Below are 12650 nucleotides of genomic sequence, written 5' to 3'. Positions count from 1 at the left end.
AAGAGGAAGGATTTGAAATATCTGTGGGTGATAGCAATATCCCCACTTCTATTAGGGCCGGATCAGTGTTCGCAAAGGACATTAACCCTGGAGCCTCGAGCCAGCTGCTGAAGCCCTGGGGGGAAAGGAGATGAGGTTTCCAAGGGAGACACCACTCCACAGCTGCTGTAATAAGGTTTTGCATCCCTTCCCTCCCGGAATTGTGCTCGGATCACTTCCCCTTGGAGGATCCCTTTGACCATCAGATACCGGCGCTGGGAGGAGCGAACGGGCAGGGAGGAGCCTAAGTGGGGATTGAGACTTCAAAGGTGGTGTTGGCACCGAGCCTGGGTGGGCTGGTGGCCATCAGAGATGGTGACACAGCGGTGCAGCCCTGTCAGGAAGGTTTGGAAAGGCCACCTGAGCTGCACTGCAACCTGTGGGTGCAGGTGTTTGGGAAGTGGAGGGAGCACAGGCACCACAGTCACAGACAGCTCCAAACTGGGGTAATGGTTGTTACCTTCCATCAGCTTAACACCCCCTTCTACTGGTGGGAACTTCTGCTGTCTCTGCCCACGTTTTACAGGGAGTGACTGTTAAACAGGTCAGACTTGGCCCATTTGAAGAGCAAATCTGACTTGGAGGGCAAAGAATCCCAGAATGGTTTGGGCTGGGAGGGAACTTAAAGCCCGTCCAGTTCCAGCCCCTGCCATGGGCAGGGACACCTTTCACTATCCTGGGTTTCTCCAAGGCCTTGGACACTTCCAGGGATGGGGCAGCCACAGCTTCTCTGGGCAAACCTGTGCCAGGGCCTCCCCACCCTCACAGCCAAAAATTTCTTCCCAATATCCCATCAAATCCTGCCCTCTGTCTGCCAGTTTAAAGCCATTAGGACAAAGCAACAAAGATGAGTGGGTCAGGAAAGGAGACATCAGGATGGAGTCAGTTAAAAGAGCTTTTCTTATGCCTTTTTATGCTTTCTTGAGCCTGCAACACTGGATGGATTCAGGGAGCCTGTGTGTTCCCAGCTGGGCACAGTGAAGGACAGCTTCCTGGTTTGTGCAGTAAACTGAAGTGCTGATCCCACTTGTGCCACCTTCTTCTCTGTAAATCTTGCCCTGGCACACATGGCATCTCCATGTGCACGTGATTCCTCGTCCCTCCTGTCGGGGGAGATCACATTAATGCTGATGTGAAAATCAAATAAACACTGAAATGAAGTTAAAACAAAAATAGTGTTTTCGAGGCTGCTCCATCCCCACCACCCACCTCCATTTATAACTAATTGGGGCTTTGTTATATTCCCTCACCCAGTGACAGATAAATACTAAACTCCACTGGTTAACAATAATCACCCTAATTATGCCAAGATGACATTTACAATACAGGCAATTGCTAATCCATTACCTCACTCTGCTGAATACTAGAACACTCAAATTAAAAGTTATTCACCCACAAAGAACAATGTTTTAGTAGCTGACACAGCTTAGTAAAGGAATTTATTAAGGTAATTTGCAGTTTTCCCATAAATAAAACATTCTAGAGTTCCCCCGTCCTTCCCCCTCCCTTCCCCAAAACAACCTTTTGTGATAAATCTTTTTTTTTTTTCTTTCCTCTCTCTTGTAGCGTGGTTAAAAATAAATAATAATTGAAACTGTCAGGCAGAGTTACACATTTAAATTTGCTCACCTGAAACAGCATCGGTGTGGGGAGAAGAGAGGCACCTGGAGCTTTACTGCAGCACCTGGAGGCCTTTTTCTTTCAGTAATCTCCTCTTGACTCCTCTCCCATCACTAAAACACAAAATGAAAAAAGCATCCCCATTTTTTAGGGGAGTTCTGCAGACAAATATTAATCAAGGGAGGAAAGGGTTAAACAGACACAAAAAAAAATCAGAGCTGGGTTTCACTGCTCCCCCCCCTGAGCAACCCCTTGCACCTGGTGCTGACAAAGCCCCTGCCAGCAGCAGATCCAGCTAAAGGCTGGAGCAGGAAGGCATTTTTGGGGGTTTGGTTTTTACTGTTTATCACAGCAGCTCTGGCCAAAGCTATTTGCAATAAATCAGCACTCGCAGGGAGCCAAGACTTCCCCCCCAGCACATCCCCGTCGAGCTGGCCACCTACAGCAGCCAGGCCAGCATCCCCACGGGTGCCACTGTCACCCCGGGTGGCCCATGCGGGTCCCAGTCCCACTTGGAGCGATTATTTTGTGGGATAAGCCGGGTGTCGGGGGCAGGATGTGCCAGACTCGTCCCCCCCTCGAGCAGGACGCGGTCGGGGGAGCCGGGGCGGAGCTGCCGCGCATCTGCGGCTCCTCACGGATCCTCTCCTCCTGCCCGGGCGTTTCATCCCAGCGTCAAAACGAGCCACGAGCCATTTCCCCGCCACGTCAAAGCCTCGGCAGCTGGGCTGGAGCAGTGGCTCAGGGTGGGGAGCAGATGCCCAGAGCCCCGGTCAAACAGCCCCCGTGCAGGTGCAGCGGAGCTCGTCCAGCACCGACACCCCTCCCGTCTCAGTCACACTCAATTTACGCAGGTTGTCACTGTGGCAAACGAACTGTGTGACCCGGCATCGCTCTGCCCCATCCCTGCACACCACAGCTTTATAGCAACCATCTTTCTGACCGGCGCTTGGGACACGAGTGCAAGCCCTGCTTTGTGTCCCCTCCACCCCCGGCTGGAGAAAGGGAACCTGCCCGAGAGGAAAAGCCCCCCGTGCTCTGCTCTTTGGAGCAGAAGTGTCGGAGCATTTGGGAGCAGCTCTGACCAAGCACGTTCTCAGCCTTGCACCCCACGTGCTCCTCAAAAAAGAGCTCTGCTCCAGCTCCTCCCCGCACAACCCTCTCCCAAGGGTACCTTGGATGCTTCTGTGCCACCGAGCCGGGTCTCAGGAAGGCAGCTCTCTCGTAGACAAAGATCCACAAGCCTTGTAATCGTCTCTCCTCCCTCTTCTCCCCCAGCTCAATTAAGGGACTCTGTTTTCCTGCTCACTCCTCCGCTGGTTTTTGCTCCTGTGGAGTTTTTCCTGCCTTTTCCTTCTGTGGCTGAATCCTTGATGGACTGGGCTGCACTCCAGCCCTGAGCTCCCAGCCCTGTGCAGGCACCCAGGGCAGGAATGGGTTGACACCCAGACAACTTCCAAAACTGCTCCTGGGAAAATGGGAGCTTTTTTTTCTTTTTTTTTCCAAGGAAAGGCCTCGCTGCAAAGGAAATCTGAGTGTGGAAAACGGATACCATGAAAGACAAGTTTTTAAAACACACACAGAACCTCGTGTGGGGGTGCTCCTATTTGGAGACAAAGTGGTGTTAATTTTCATGAACTTTATTCCTTCCCGAGGAGGGTAAACGCTGCCAGATTAAAGCCACTTGAATTCTGAATCAGAGGCTCTGCCTGGGGAGTTAATGGCCAGTAACAGGCAGCAAACAAAGCTGGGTAATGCTTGTCACAGCAGGGTTCAAACTCCAGCACATAACTTCTTATGAGCTGAGAACTGTATTTCATCTCAACATATAAACTGACAACCCCAATTTGTACAGACGTAGCAAGACAGTAAAATGTAAAATGTGCCACTCTGCTCCTTCCTGTTCAAGGGCACAGAGGGCCCTGTGGGCACCTGAGTGTGGGGGCAATCACAGAGCAGAGGGGAGTCATTTCCACCACAGCTTGGAGTGAGGCAGTGACACCACCACCACCTCAGCCCTGCTGCTCACCCAGCTCTGTGCCACGTCATCCTGCAACTATCAAAATCACATCTTGAGTAAATGCAGAAGATTGCTGAGCTCACTCATGCCAGTTGTGACTCCTGTCCCAATTATCACTGTAATTGCCCCCCATTTTCCTCTTATTTTCCAGCTTGTGGCCATTAATCTGGTTTTTCATATTCCCCTCTACCGAATTCCTGCCCAGCTGAACCCATAACTCTGAGTCAGATGTTTCTCTTCTGATGGAAGCTCAGCCAGCCCTTCAGTGGCCATTCAGCTCTGTTTCCGATCATCCTGGCTGTCCAAGACCCCCAATTTAGGCCTCTGGATCTGAACCCAGAGCACTGGAGCTGAAGGTGCAACTCTACCCAAACTGGAACAGAGAACTGGCTGGAGAGAGCTAAAGAGTTTGTCCTGGCATCCAGCATCTATTTATAAGGAAAGGAGAAGGCTCCACAAGCCTGGAATACTTCCTCATTTTCTCTGATTGCAAATCTGAATTTTTGGTGGTGAGAAGCACCTGTAACTCAGTGTGTTTGACCCCCCACTTCCCTTCTGCCATTACCAACACAGAAAATTCACTGTCCCACCAAAAGAGTGAAAACTATAATTGCATCTCCCCTGGCAGATGCTGGTTGTGGGATCTGTGAGGAGCAACAGAGGATTCCTTGCTCTCTGTTCTTAAAGTCATGGAAAGATGGAGCTCCCTTGTTCCTCGCCAACCACAATTATTTCGTGTCATTTCTATTTTTGAGCTGCATTTTTCTTCCCTGCCAAGCTCCCACATCCATCAGACAGTGCCTGGTCCTTCGTACTGAGGGTGCACAAAAGTGATGGGAAAGAAAGAAGGAATGAAAGGAAGAGGGAGGGAGGAGTAACATTAAAACCAACAGTTTTTGTTCCTCTCATTTTGGGTCAGAAAAAGTCTTCCCAACTTTACGAAAGGCATACTGAAAAAAAAAAAATCAGTAAATTCATGAACATGCAGTTATTACTTAGCAGACAAATTGCATTTCTTCCAAAATGTTCCAAAATGCATTCATTTTCAGAGTACATTACTTTCATAATACTGTGTGGAACATTAAATGAGAATTTCCCTGACTTGGCTACAGAGCACATTTTTATATCTCCGAGTCTGACACAGAGCCCAGGGTAACTAATGAAAATCTTTTCGAAAAGTGACAATCTTGTCTAGCAGCCTCGCCTGTTGAAGAGATTGCAACATAAAACAGATGAGTGCCCTGCTTGACAGCTAATTGTGTCGGGCTTAATTACAACAAGCAGAATTTAATCGGCTGTGCAGTGCAGTTTTTTAGGATGGGGGAACCATCTGGAATGTACCTTGCTCCCGGGCTGATGGAGGGGCGGGCGTTGCTGGATTTCAAAGGCAGGGGAGCAACTGTGCGTGGATTGAAATGCAGCAGCGGTTCCTTCTCCGGTGGATTTCGTTTGAGCCGTTTGATGAATTTCAGAGATATTTATGCAAACCTGCACGCTGTTGCCTCGTGAAGGCGAGGTTTTGGAAGGCTTCCCAGGCTCAATTTGACGAGGCTCGTTCCCTTCCGTGCCCCGTGCCGTGGCCAGAGCTCGACACAGAGCTGTCAGGTCGCACATGTTGAGTCTCTCTGTCGGTCCCTCACCTCGCAGATCCTCCTTGTCTCCCACCTTTCCCTGCCCCAGGATCCTCAGGATGGCTCTGCCAGGTGTGGCCACTTCCCAGAGTGGGACAGAGCTCTGTCACAGCCAAGGGGAAGGTGCTGCAAGCCCGGGTTTCTCAGGGACAGGTTGATGTTACTGGCCTGTCGTGCTCTGCAGCCTGACATGGGGGACCTGCCCAGCAGCAGGAGCTGGAGAGCTGTGTTTGTATTTGCATGAAAATATTTGAAAGGGAAGGCTCCTAAGTCATGGAACCATAGAGTCCTGGAATATTCTGAGTTGGAACAAGGATCATGAAAGTCCAACCCCTGGCCCTGCCCAGGACACCCCAACAATCCCCCCCCTGTCCCTCAGAGCGTTGTCCAAACGCTCCTGGAGCTCTGGCAGCCTTGGGGCCGTGCCCACTGCCCTGGGGAGCCTGGGCAGTGCCCACCACCCTCTGGGGGAAGAACCTTTCCCTGAGATCCATCCCAACCCCCTGGCACAGCTCCAGCCCTTCCCTGGCTCCTGTCCCTGGTCCCAGAGCAGAGCTCAGCGCCTGCCCCTCCGCCTGCCCTCGGGAGGAGCTGCAGCCCCCGAGGAGTCTCCCCTCAGTCTCCTCTGCTCCAGCTGAGCCAGCCAAGTGCCCTCAGCTGCTCCTCACACCCTTCCCCATCTCTGTGTCCCTCCTTTGGACACTCTCCAACAGCTTTAGATCCCTCTGACACCGTGGCCCCCAAACAGCCCCCAGGACTCGAGGTGAGGCCGCCTCAGGTCAGGGCAGGGCAGGACAATCCCCTCCCTGGGCGATGCTGGGCCTGATGCCCCCCAGGACAGGGTGGCCCTTTGGGCTGCCAGGACTCTCTGGTCACTCATATTCAACTTGCCACCAACCAGCACCTCCTCACCCCTCCATGGCTGGGTCCATCCCTTTGTGCTGCTCATCATCGTCTCCACTTCAGCTGCTTGTTTTTCCTCAGCTCCATGTGAAGCTCCCTCACCTCATGTCGAGTTTTTCTCGGTGTGATTGACTTGAGGCATCCTTGTTTCATCTCCCCTGTCCATTTTTACCCAGGCTGCTGCAGTTTGATCTCTGAGAGGCTGCTGTGAGCTCCCTGCTGGGCTGGCATTGCTCCCACACCTCCCATCTCCTCCAGTGCCTGTGGAGTCCCTGACGATCGAAGGGTGGTGTCAGAGAGGTGTTTGTGCCTCCCCTGCCCTCCTAGGAAACTGGGAGCAGAATTTAGCCCAGGCTCTACATTCTTTGGCCTTATACTGGATGTGCAGCCCTTGCTGCCCCTCCAGTGCTGCTCTGGGTGTGCTGAAGGCACCCCCAGCTCTGCCCAAGGGAGAAGTGAAGCTCCTGGTGGGGCGTTTGTGTGCACTGACAGCCTGCACAGCCTGCCTGTGAACAGGCAGCACAATCCACTGGTTACAGCAGGCCTGCAGCACCTGCAACACTTGGGTTCATTCCAGAACTTCTCATATGACCTTGGGCAAAATCACTTGACCTTATATTTTTTGCCCCTTTGTTGAGATGAGGGCAATGAGAACATATGTAGGAAACGGCTCTGAGATCTCCAGAGGAGCAGCTCCTGCATCCCACACTCGTTGCAAAAACCTTCCTTCTGTTTCTTCTCCCCCTCTCCTCTGTAATTTTCAAGCCAATAATCATTAGCCATCCCCCAACGAGCTCCCCACCCCAGCAATTAACATCTTTTATGCCCATTTTACAACTGGCAGAAACCAAGAGGCAAGGTCAGCCACTGGCAGAGTGGAAGTCAGAGGCAGGAGGAGTGTGAGAACAGCCCATTTTCCTTACCAGCATCCCTGCTTTGACCACTAGACCTTGCTACACTCAGAAACCATATCAGGGAAAGCCAGATGAACAGCATTGTCCACAGTGCTAATCTTCAGAGCACCATATTAGTGCAATTTGATGTCAAGACGCCTTATCTATCACGAAGCAAAGAGGAAGATTAAAGGACTGGAGTTACAAGTGCCTTTTTGTTTGCACTAACTGGCTGAGTGTCTGGCTGGAAAACAGGGGCTTTCAATCTAAATTGCTGTCACGTTTGCCATACAGGAGTAGATTGGTCTCAACACCCTTATTAAAAATACTACTGGCATTCTCCAGCAGCTGCTCCAAACGCTGCAGCTCTCGGTAACGAGGCTGCAAAGTGGGTGTTGGACACCACGTTCTGCTCACTGCTTTCCTGGGGTAGATCTGAAAGCAGCTTTCCCAACACCAGTGGAATAACACCTGGATTTACACCAGAACCCTGCTTGTGTTCCCCACCCTCTCTGCTCCTGCTCATCAACGTCCTCTGCTGTCCTAGACCAGCAGAGCTGCTGTGGACCTGGATGTAGATGGATAGACTTGCACTGGGGTGATGCTGCCTCCAGTTTGCCCCACTAAAACTGATACACACACGGTCAGAATCAGTCCCTTCCACTGCACTGCATCTCGGGGAGGTGTCACTCCAGAGCACCCCTGAAATGACTGGGGAGAAAAAGGAAGGAAGGTGGAAAAAAAGAGGAAAAAAGAGAAAGAGGATGGGGCAGGAGAAATGCAAAAAGGAAAGGCGAGGGGGAGCAGGGGCAGAGTGTTATCAAAGGCTTTCATTGTGTGCTAATGATGCTTTAATCCCATAATGACATGGAGGCGCAGGAACATGAATATGGAAGGCAGGTACAGCCGGGATCAAACACTCTCAGGGGTTTTTTTTGTGTGTTTTCACCTGAAATGCATCCAAACCACACTGTCAAACAGCGTTTGCTACACTTGTCTCTTGCTGCTGCTCCTCTGCCTGGCAGCTACACTGACACTGCTCCGGCAACAGGGCGAGGGAGGGAAAGGGACTGCAAAGTTCCTTGGGGAAGAGGAGAACAACCATAACGCAGATCAGCATCCTCCTGAGACAGCCGGCTCTGCCACTGGCACCGACAGCCCCGCAGATGGCAGTGGCAGGTTAAAATCCAGCTCAGCTCAGCTCAGCCCTCCGATTGCAACCCGAGTATCTCAGCACATGCAGCTCCTCCAGCACTGACCAAACCAACAACTTTTAGCTGGTTGTCTTCCTGCTTCGAGGGAAAGTTTTCCTTTCCATTTTCTCTCCTTTCTGGGCTCGCTGTAGAGAGGAGCTGGGGCTGTTCACAGAGCAGGGCTGGGAGGCAGTGGAAGAACAGGACACAGGGCTGTGAAAAGCGGAAAACTGAGACTTAAAGGCAGTACTGGGGGAACAGAGAGGAGCAGAGCGAGGTAGAAAGGGGAGCAGATGGACGAAAATGCTTCTTAGCAGGGAAAGGGGAACCTACTGGAATAGGGTGCCCAGAGAGGTTGTTGTGGTTCCATCCCTGGAAGTGTCCAAGGCAATGCTGGACAGGGCTTGGAGCAACCACGTCAAGTGGAAGTTGTTCCTGCCCATGGCAGGGGGTGGAACTAGATGAATTTTAAGATCTCTTCCAACCCAAAACATTCTGGGACTCTATACCTTCTCCTTGGCATTCCTGCAAGCTCTGGGGTGAACCCCAGGCCCCCTGTCCCCGGGAGCAGTGTGGATGAGAGCAGACTGTTCATCAGCATGTATTTATTTGCACGGTGCCACGAGAGCACAGGGGACTTCACAAGAGCAAGAAAATGGAGCCCTTGCCTTTAAGCACTTTGCAACTCAGCAAGGAGAGAGAAGATTAATATGAGCTGGTGCTTTGGAGGGCAGCTGGGAGACAGAGTGCAGGAGGGGGACTTATATCATCAAGGCATGGAACCAGGAGGTGAGCACAGGGAACTTAGAGGGGCAGGAAATACATATCCTGGCTTTAAGCAGTTGGATGTGGCACTGCAGTATCCCTCCCACCTGCTCTTTGCTCACATTTCTAGCAGGAAGGAAAAAAAGTTCCTGAGTCCTCCTGCAAGTTCAGTGGGAAAGGCAGAAATCTGCATTCTTTTGTTTGAATAATTTAACTGTGAGACAACCAAGACACTGAAGAGTGGTTTATCGAGTGATTTATCTTCTCCAGAGCTCTCAGTTCACAGCAGACAAATGGGAGTCTATGGCATTGTGGATTCCCTTGCCCTGGACCCTTCAGGACACTTGGTGACACCAAGTGACCAAAAAGCTGAGTGCAGATCCCTGCCCTAAATTCAAATTTCACAGTGTTGGATGTGCACCTTGATGGAGCTGCGCAGGCTCAGGACAAGCTGCAGGTCCCTCCAAATGCTCATGCCACACTCCAGAACACAGGAGAGAAAACTTCTCCAGCTTGTTCTGATGCTGCCACCGAGGGCACAACACCCAAAAATGCAGCAACCTCAGCTGGAGCCAAGTGCAGGTTTCATTTCTGGCTCTCTGCAAGAGCAGCACTGACATGCAGAGCCCAGTCCTTCCCCTGTCCTTCTGTGTCTTGTGTTCATGGTCCATTTTCCCACGCTGGGTGTTACAGCTTCTTCTGTGGCTGCTTGGACAAGAATAACCCGCTGTCTTCCTCGCAAAGCCAATTAAACAGGAGATGTAAACTCCTGCCTGACTTTAATCAGGTGAATTGCCTTGATGTCCTCATGGGCTCCCTGTGAAAGCTTCCAAGCCTGGATTCCTCCTGTTCCCATCTCCAGCACCAGGACACGTGCTCTTGTCCTGCAGCTTGGCCATTTCCTCACGGAGCAGCTCTTTGACCTTCGGGTGTGCTCTGCATACACAACACCCTGGGGTTAAATGAGGTAAGAGATTCAGGAGGTAAAGCCTGAGCTGACTCCAGGCTGCCCGAGCTGGGAAGGGAGCAAGCAGATAATTAACATTAATCCATCACCCGTTGCTTTGTTGTCAAAGTTGAGCAAAATTGCTCCAGCGAGTCGGACGCTACAGGAGATCCACGGAAGTGCTGGGAAATCCTGAGCTCTGGTGGCAGCCTGAGCACTTCCTGCTCCCAGCCTTGAAGCAGCAGGTCAAGATGGCTCCTCTGAAAGGCCTCTTTACTCCCTTAGTCTTCCTCCCCCCACTTTTTGTCGTGTACTTCTCTCTCGTCCTCTCCCTCTTGCCAGCGAGCGATGGATTTGTCGTCATGTTTCCAGGGTAACGAAAAGAAGTTTCCCTCCAGCCCAGAGGTAGAGCAAAACCCATTCTGCTGGAAAATTCAAAGTGAGGATTAAAATTTATAAACCAGCACACGACCCAGTGCAGCATCTCCCAGTCCTGCCAATTTGTCCAAATCACCGCGTGCGAGCGGCAAAGCCGGTGCCACCTGCGCGGGATTATCCAGCGGGTCCCTGGTGGCACTGGAGAGCCAGCACTTGGCTGCAGGGACAGAGCTTTGTTCGTGGAGCCTCACAGCCACCAGTAGGTCCCATGGCTCCCTTGAAATCAGTTCCTTTGAGGAATGATGCTGGTGGATCCTGGAGAGCAGGGAAGAGAACGGCTTTATTCGTAACGATGATTCTGGAGCTCCCACTTGACCCACTCGGTCCCATCCTTCCAGACAAGGAAGAATTAGCAGGACAACTTATACCCAAGGAAGAGTTTAAGGATTCTTTAAGCAGGATGTGGTCTGGGTTGATCAGTTCCCCAAGAGCCCCAAGCAACAAAGGTAATGATTTCGTGAGGCACCAACTGGAGAGATGATGGTCCAGAGCAAACGACTTCACAAGACTTAAAGGGTAACAATTTATGCATTTAATATTTCAGGCCATTGAATATATTTCTTCCTGAATGAAACCCTGCGAATTAAGTACCTGAGTTCCTCTCTGGAACTGATTCCAAGGCGTCCCAGTCTTTAAAAACCTAAATTTCTCAGGCGCTTTTGTTCTGCCTCCTCACAAACCACTCTCCCTGCCCGTGAAGAGTTTACATCCCAGCGATAAGACAAGAGCCAATAGTTTGATGCCAACAGATGGAAGCAATAAGCAAGTACAGCGACTGTAACAGAAATAATAAACAACCACACGTAGAACATTTTCTCCTAGGCTGGCCAAGGAAAGTCCATTAATTCTCATCTGGAAATCCCTGTAACATTTGCAGCGAGGATCTGCCGTGGCTGTTCCTGCTGCTGCCCCTCAGCACACGTTTGCCTCGGTAATGTGGGCCATCACCCAGGAAATTCTGCTCTTTCCCCCTCCCAGCCCCTTTCCCAACACCCAGGGAATGCAGAATGCACTGACTGGTAAGAGCTGAGCCAGATGTGGGTGAGATGGGAGGGAAGGAGCCTCCCACCTTGCAGAGGGGTTTTTCTCACCCTGTCAGCTGGGCTGGTGAAACACAGGGGCGAGGTGTCATATTTACAACACCGGGAATTACGTAGGAGATGATCCCGCAGCATAATTATTAATAAAATGTTTAATTAATAGCTTATGAATGTGTTGATAAGTTCATTAAAATGATGCATGAGCACATGAATATTCCAGAGCAGGCAGGGAATCTGGGAAGTTACTGCTGGGAAGTGTGTTAACAAGGTGATTACGTGGTTAATGCGTGGAGCCTGCAAGTGCTCAGCTCACTCCTGTCAGATGAGCAGTTCCTGGCCCATTTGGGCTGGAGGATCTCACTGCCACCTCCTCTCTGCAGATCTCTCACTTTCCTCTTCCACATAAACAAATGGGTGATGTTTCCCACTTAATAGCATGGACCAAAGCAAATGAGTGAATTGCTCTAACAAGCTTTAACTGCATTTCCATTCATTGGAATTATTGCTTTTGGAAAAAACAAACAAAAACCTCCAGCAACAATAAGCAAGATACCCAAAGGGTCAACTCCAGCAACTGCTGGTGTGCAGCAGGGATATAAAAACACCCAAACCCTGACTGATTTTGTCTGCCTGGGATCTTCCCCTCTTTTTTAGCTCCAGAGAGCTAAAATTGAGCTCACGAGGGGTTGGCCATTATACCCCAGATCTAGAAAAGACCCTGTGCCCCAGCCTTTGGTGACTGTTACATTCACTTTTCCTTCCTTTATGTTCCTTTTTCATCTCAGAACAGACAGGCAGGCTGGGGTGGAGGCAGAGTTCTGGACAAATCCAAGTGCTGGTGGATTTTGAAGGCTGGAGGAAGCACGTTTTGGGTTTTGGCATTGTTGCACAAGCTGCTCTTGGCTGTGAGACTGAACAGGAAAGCCAGGGTAGCAGAAGAGCTGCTCTATCTAATCTCATCTTCTTCAACTAATAATCTCCCTAGCTGTTCATGCTTTTAGATCTGTTCTGTATTCTAACTAATCTATTTTATCAGTGCCTTATCCATTCCTGGATCCCTCCTCATCTGTTCTAATGATTTATAATCCACGTTGGATTCTGAGAACTAGTTTTAAAAGGCCCTTGTGAGCAGACTAAGCTTTGCTGTGAGCTTCAGTCTGAG

At 50.7% G+C, this 12650-nt stretch overlaps 1 long non-coding RNA gene across 1 annotated transcript; it reads right to left on the bottom strand.

Moving 5' to 3' along the window:
- Positions 1-847: 847 nt before the first annotated feature.
- LOC126642932 (uncharacterized) lies at positions 848-3097 on the bottom strand. Its single transcript, XR_007629632.1, has 3 exons — positions 2834-3097; positions 1669-1772; positions 848-1142 (listed from the first exon to the last, which is right to left on the bottom strand). It is a non-coding gene; the product is annotated as an uncharacterized LOC126642932 (long non-coding RNA).
- Positions 3098-12650: the final 9553 nt, after the last annotated feature.

This window comes from Myiozetetes cayanensis, unplaced genomic scaffold, assembly GCF_022539395.1.
Source record: "Myiozetetes cayanensis isolate MyiCay16 unplaced genomic scaffold, myiCay2020 scf26, whole genome shotgun sequence".
NCBI lineage: Eukaryota > Metazoa > Chordata > Aves > Passeriformes > Tyrannidae > Myiozetetes > Myiozetetes cayanensis.
The sequence above is the reverse complement of the archived record's forward strand: the minus strand, read 5'-3'. Positions and strand labels throughout refer to the sequence as shown.